The 5129-nt window shown below is 43.6% G+C and overlaps 1 long non-coding RNA gene across 1 annotated transcript; it reads right to left on the bottom strand.

Annotated features, from left to right (window-relative positions):
* Positions 1-878: 878 nt before the first annotated feature.
* On the bottom strand, positions 879-4493 carry LOC115475788. Its single transcript, XR_003943101.1, has 3 exons — positions 4397-4493; positions 1308-1313; positions 879-890 (listed from the first exon to the last, which is right to left on the bottom strand). It is a non-coding gene; the product is annotated as an uncharacterized LOC115475788 (long non-coding RNA).
* Positions 4494-5129: the final 636 nt, after the last annotated feature.

The raw sequence follows: 5129 nt of genomic DNA, 5'->3' as shown, positions 1-5129 counted from the left end.
CTGGTGCGAGTGCAAGGCCTTAGATCCCCTTTCTTGTCCTACACAGACCCTACTTGAATACCTTCTACATTTTTCAGAGTCCAGTCTTAAGACCAGCTCTATAATGGTTCACCTTATTGCATCAACGTGTAGAGGGTAAGCCCATCTCTGGACAGCCTCTAGTTGTTCACTTCATGAGAAGTTTGCTTTTGTCAAAGCCCCCTGTCAAACCTCCACCAGTGTCATGGGATCTCAACATCATTCTCACCCAGCTGATGAAAGCTCCGTTTGAGCCACTGAATTCCTGCCATCTGAAATACTTGACCTGGAAGGTCATTTTATTGGTGGATGTCAAAGCCATGGCTGCGTCGGTAGCCCACTTGGTGTCAGCCTCCATTGAAGAAATTTGCAAGGCTGCGACGTGGTCTTCAGTCCACACATTCACATCTCACTAGTGCCTTGAGCAGGATACCCGAAGCAATAGACGGTTTGGGCAGTCATTGTTGCAGAATCTGTTTGGGGTCTAGAATCCAACTCCACCCTCCTAGGCCCGTTTTGTTCTGTTCCAGGCTGCACTCTCACTTGGTTGTATATAGTTTTAGGTTAATCTGTGTTATGGTCTCGCCGTTGCAAGGCCCAATTAACCTATGTTTGTTGTTTTGAGTGAGCTTGGATGCTAGGGATGCTTGTACTCGGAGAAAGCGAAGATACTTACCTGTAGCAGGTATTCTCTGAGGACAGCAGGCTTCATATTCTCACAATCCCGCCCACCTCCCCTTGGAGTTGTCTCCTTGAATATTTTTTCTTTTCTTTTTTTGCTTTGATATTGAACCAAAGGGTCCACGTTCATGCGGCGGGCAGGAAAGCACTCACACATGTGCAGTGGAGCGCAGCTTGCGCTTCACAAAGTTCTTAACTTTTTACTATGTCATAAATGCCAGACTGGGCGACTCAGATCAGCGTCTACTCCCTTGTGAGAATATGAAGCCTGCTGTCCTCGGAGAATACCTGCAACAGGTAAGTATCTTCGCTTTGCTTCTATCCTGAAAGATTTGAAACGGCCTAATTCTCTTACAACTAATTACAGGCTGATAGCCTCCATACCACTGACTGAGGGACTGTTGACATTGCTATTAGAACTGCATTTAAATATGCATTCTATTTTGCATTCCTCTCAATCTGGGTTCCGCTTGTTTTTTTGAGTACTGAAACGGTGATTAGTTCTCTACTAGATCATGCTAGAGGTTTCTTAAGTGAAGGCAAAATTGCCGTTATCTTCAATTTGATCCAGGCCTTTTTTTGAGGGGGTACTTGGGGGTACTGAGTACCGGCACCTTTTTCATTGTCTGCTAAAATTGACCCATGGATTGCAAGTTTTAATGAAAGAGCTCAGGCTCTATACACCAATTCTTCCTTGTCATAGATTCTGTGACTGGTTGCAGGGGCCCTGGCTATTGTGGGGTGGGTCCTTCAGTGATCACCGCACCCCTGAAGGGTGGCCTAGCATTTGAGTACCGGCATCTTTTTTGCTAGATAAAATGCACTGATTTGATCTATCCTCGGCATATGATGTAGTGGATCATACCATTTTACTTCAAACCCTTGAAGATATAGGCATTATGGGACATGTATTGAACTGGCTCTGTGATTTTTTTTCACCTGTCGCTCTTACAGGATTAAGATGAAAGATATTTTATCTTCATTATGGCATCTGTTGATGTGACAGTATTAAATAATTATAGATTATCTTTGTGGATGATACTAAACTCTGTAATAGGGTGGGCATCCCGGAGGGTGTGGATGGCATGAGGAAGGATCTAGCGAAGCTTGGTCCAATGGCAATTAAGATTTAATGCTAAGAAATGCAGGCTCATGCACTTGGGTTACAAGAATCCAAGGGAATGATACAATATAGGGGGTGAAGTTCTGTGTATGAAAGAAGAGCAGAACTTGGGGGTGAATGTGTCCGATGAACTTAAGGTTGCCAAACAGGTAGAAAATGCAATGGTCAAAGCTAGAAGGATGCTTGATTGCATAAGGAGAGGGATGACCAGCAAGAAAATAGAGATGATGGTTCCCTTGTTTAAGTCTCTGGTGAGGCCCCTTTTAGAGTACTGCATGCAATTCTGGAGACTGCACCTATAGAGAGATATAAACAGGATGGAGTCGGTCCTGAGGGCGGCTAAAAAATTGGTAAGTGATCTCTATCATAAAACATATAGGGACAGGCTTATGAACCTCAACATGTATATGCTGGAAGAGGAGCTGGAGAGATCAGATAAGATAAAGACATTTAAATACCTCTGTGGCATTAATGTACAGGAGGTGAGCCTTTTCCAAATGAAGGAAAACTCTGGAATGAGAGGGCATGGGATGAAGTTAAGAGGAAAAAGGCTTAGGAGGAATCTAAGAAAATACTCTTTCACAGAAAGGGTGGTGGATGCGTGGAATGGCCTCCTGGTAGAGGTTGTAGAGACAAGGACTGTCAGAATTTAAGAAAGCATGGTACAGGAACGTGGGATCCGTTAGGAAAAGGAGGAGTTAGTGTTACTAGGAAGGGCAGACAGGATTGGCCCTTATCTGTCGTCATGTTTCTATGTATTGAGAAGGCAGTGTTACATCAATTAATGGATTTTGTGTAGGAGAGATACCTATTGGATGAACATCAATATGGCTTTAGGTCATGTCATATATTATAGAATTTTTATTGTTATCAATGAATGATGAGCTGTGAATTGGTATAGATCAGAATGTATGTTTTTGTATCATTACATTAGTTATTGCATTCGCTTTTCATACAATTGACCATGAGCTTCTGATTAAGGAATTGTTTGAACTAGGTATTTGAGGGAATGTGCTTTCATGGTTTAAACTGTATTTGCGAGATCAGTCATTTCATGTTAAAGTACAAGATACTGTTTCTGAAAATTTTTCTATTACACGTGGTGTTCCACAGGGGTCTACCCTGTCTGCAGTATTATTTAACCTATTTATGATTTCTCTTGGAACTGTATTTCAGGAATTCCACATCTATTATAGAATGTATGCAGATAATCTCTACTTCAAGAAGCAGGTGAAAGCTTGGCTCTTCAACCAGGCCTTTAATGGAAGGAGTAACTAACTTGTTAGTCTCACTCACACAAGGAGTGACTCGGGCTGCATATACTGCAGCGGGACATGTTTATCCACCCCTACTCTGAGATATCTTTTTTTTTTTTTTTTACTTTCTGAAACTTCTTTACTGCTTTATTATTATTTTTTTTTTTAACGTATCTTGCTAAGAATGTAAAAAGAATTGAAGCGGTGCAAAGAAAAGCTACTAGAATGGTATGGGATTTGTGTTACAAGACGTATGAGGAGAGACTTGCTGACCTGAACATGTATACTCTGGAGGAAAGGAGAAACAGGGGTGATATGATACAGACATTCAAATATTTGAAAGGTATTAATCCGCAAACGAACCTTTTCCGGAGATGCGAAGGCGGTAGAACGAGAGGACATGAAATGAGATTGAAGGGGGGCAGACTCAAGAAAAATGTCAGGAAGTATTTTTTCACAGAGAGAGTAGTGGATGCTTGGAATGCCCTCCCGCGGGAGGTGGTGGAAATGAAAATGGAAACGGAATTCAAACATGCGTGGGATAAACATAAAGGAATCCTGTTCAGAAGGAATGGATCCTAAGGAGCTTAGCCGAGATTGGGTGGCAGAGCCAGTAGCGGGAGGTGGGGATGGTGCTGGGCAGACTTATACGGTCTGTGCCAGAACTGGTGGTGGGAGGTGGGGCTGGTGGTTGGGAGGCAGGGATAGTGCTGGGCAGACTTATACGGTCTGTGCCCTGAAAAGGACAGGTACAAATCAAGATAAGGTATACACAAAAAGTAGCACATATGAGTTTATCTTGTTGGGCAGACTGGATGGACCATGCAGGTCTTTTTCTGCTGTCATCTACTATGTTACTATTTTTTAACGTTTATTTATGTTTACTGAATGTAAACAAGACTTACAAATACAACATCATAGATATTTCCATTATTGAGCACAGAAAGCATCAACTGATCTACATCACACATCATAATCCCCCCCAACTTTCCCTCCCCCCCCCCTAATTAACTAGCAATGAAGGGTCAGGCTGAGCTGGCCACTCTATGTATGGATCCCAAACACGATGATAAGGTATTAGGCAACCTAAATGCACTGCAGTAAGCTTAGACATCAAATGAATATAGTCCAGTTTCCGCAGGCCCGGCATGGTCTGCTGCTTCCATGCCACTGCAAACACTAGTTTACTGGCCACAAACACCTGAATGGCCAGTTGGTGGGCATATTTTTTGCTTCCCTGGAGCCGCACATGAAGAAGACAATGTTCTATTTTCATGGGATAGGCAATCTTAGTTATGCTAGAGATCAGTTTCAAAACCCTTGTCCAAAACTGTTGAGCCTGAGGGCAGGCCCACCATATATGAATCATGTCTCCTTCCATACCACATTGACGCCAACATAGAGCAGACCCCCCTTTAAACATTTTAGCTAATCTCTGAGGTGTGTAGTACCAGCAGTATAATATTTTATATCCATTCTCATCCAATGCACTGGACACTGACATCTTGATCAGAGAATTAAACACCCTTTCCCACTCCGAGTACTCATAGGAAACACCCAATACTTTTCCCCATTTTTGTAAATAATATAGAATAGGCTTGGTCTGTAAAAGGAGTGCTTTATAAATCCTGGATATCCCCCCTCTACCTCCTCCACTTACCATCGCCCGCTGTAGTTGTGTTTCTTCCAAACTTAGCTCCCCTTTCGCTCGCCTCAGGATAAAATCCGTTAGCTGATGATATTGGAAAGCATTCGAGGCAGGTATTCCATATTCCTCTTGCATTGCCTCAAAGGTGAGGAGTTCCCCATCTACCCACACCTGCCCCAGCTCCCAGAGGCCCCTTTTCTCCATGGGCGGTTTGGGGGGGGGGGGGGGCGAGAAGACAGCTTGCCACCTCCTGCATTGCGATCGCGATTCCGTCTACCCCTCTCTTCCTCTCTCCCTCCAGCGCTGCAGTCTTCAATCTTTCTGTGCTCCGCCTCCCGGCAGCGTTAATAATGTATCTACACTGCCTTCACACTGCCCCAGAAGCCTTTTCTCTGCAGCGTCC

This window comes from Microcaecilia unicolor, chromosome 8 (assembly GCF_901765095.1).
Source record: "Microcaecilia unicolor chromosome 8, aMicUni1.1, whole genome shotgun sequence".
Lineage (NCBI taxonomy): Eukaryota > Metazoa > Chordata > Amphibia > Gymnophiona > Siphonopidae > Microcaecilia > Microcaecilia unicolor.
The sequence above is the reverse complement of the archived record's forward strand: the minus strand, read 5'-3'. Positions and strand labels throughout refer to the sequence as shown.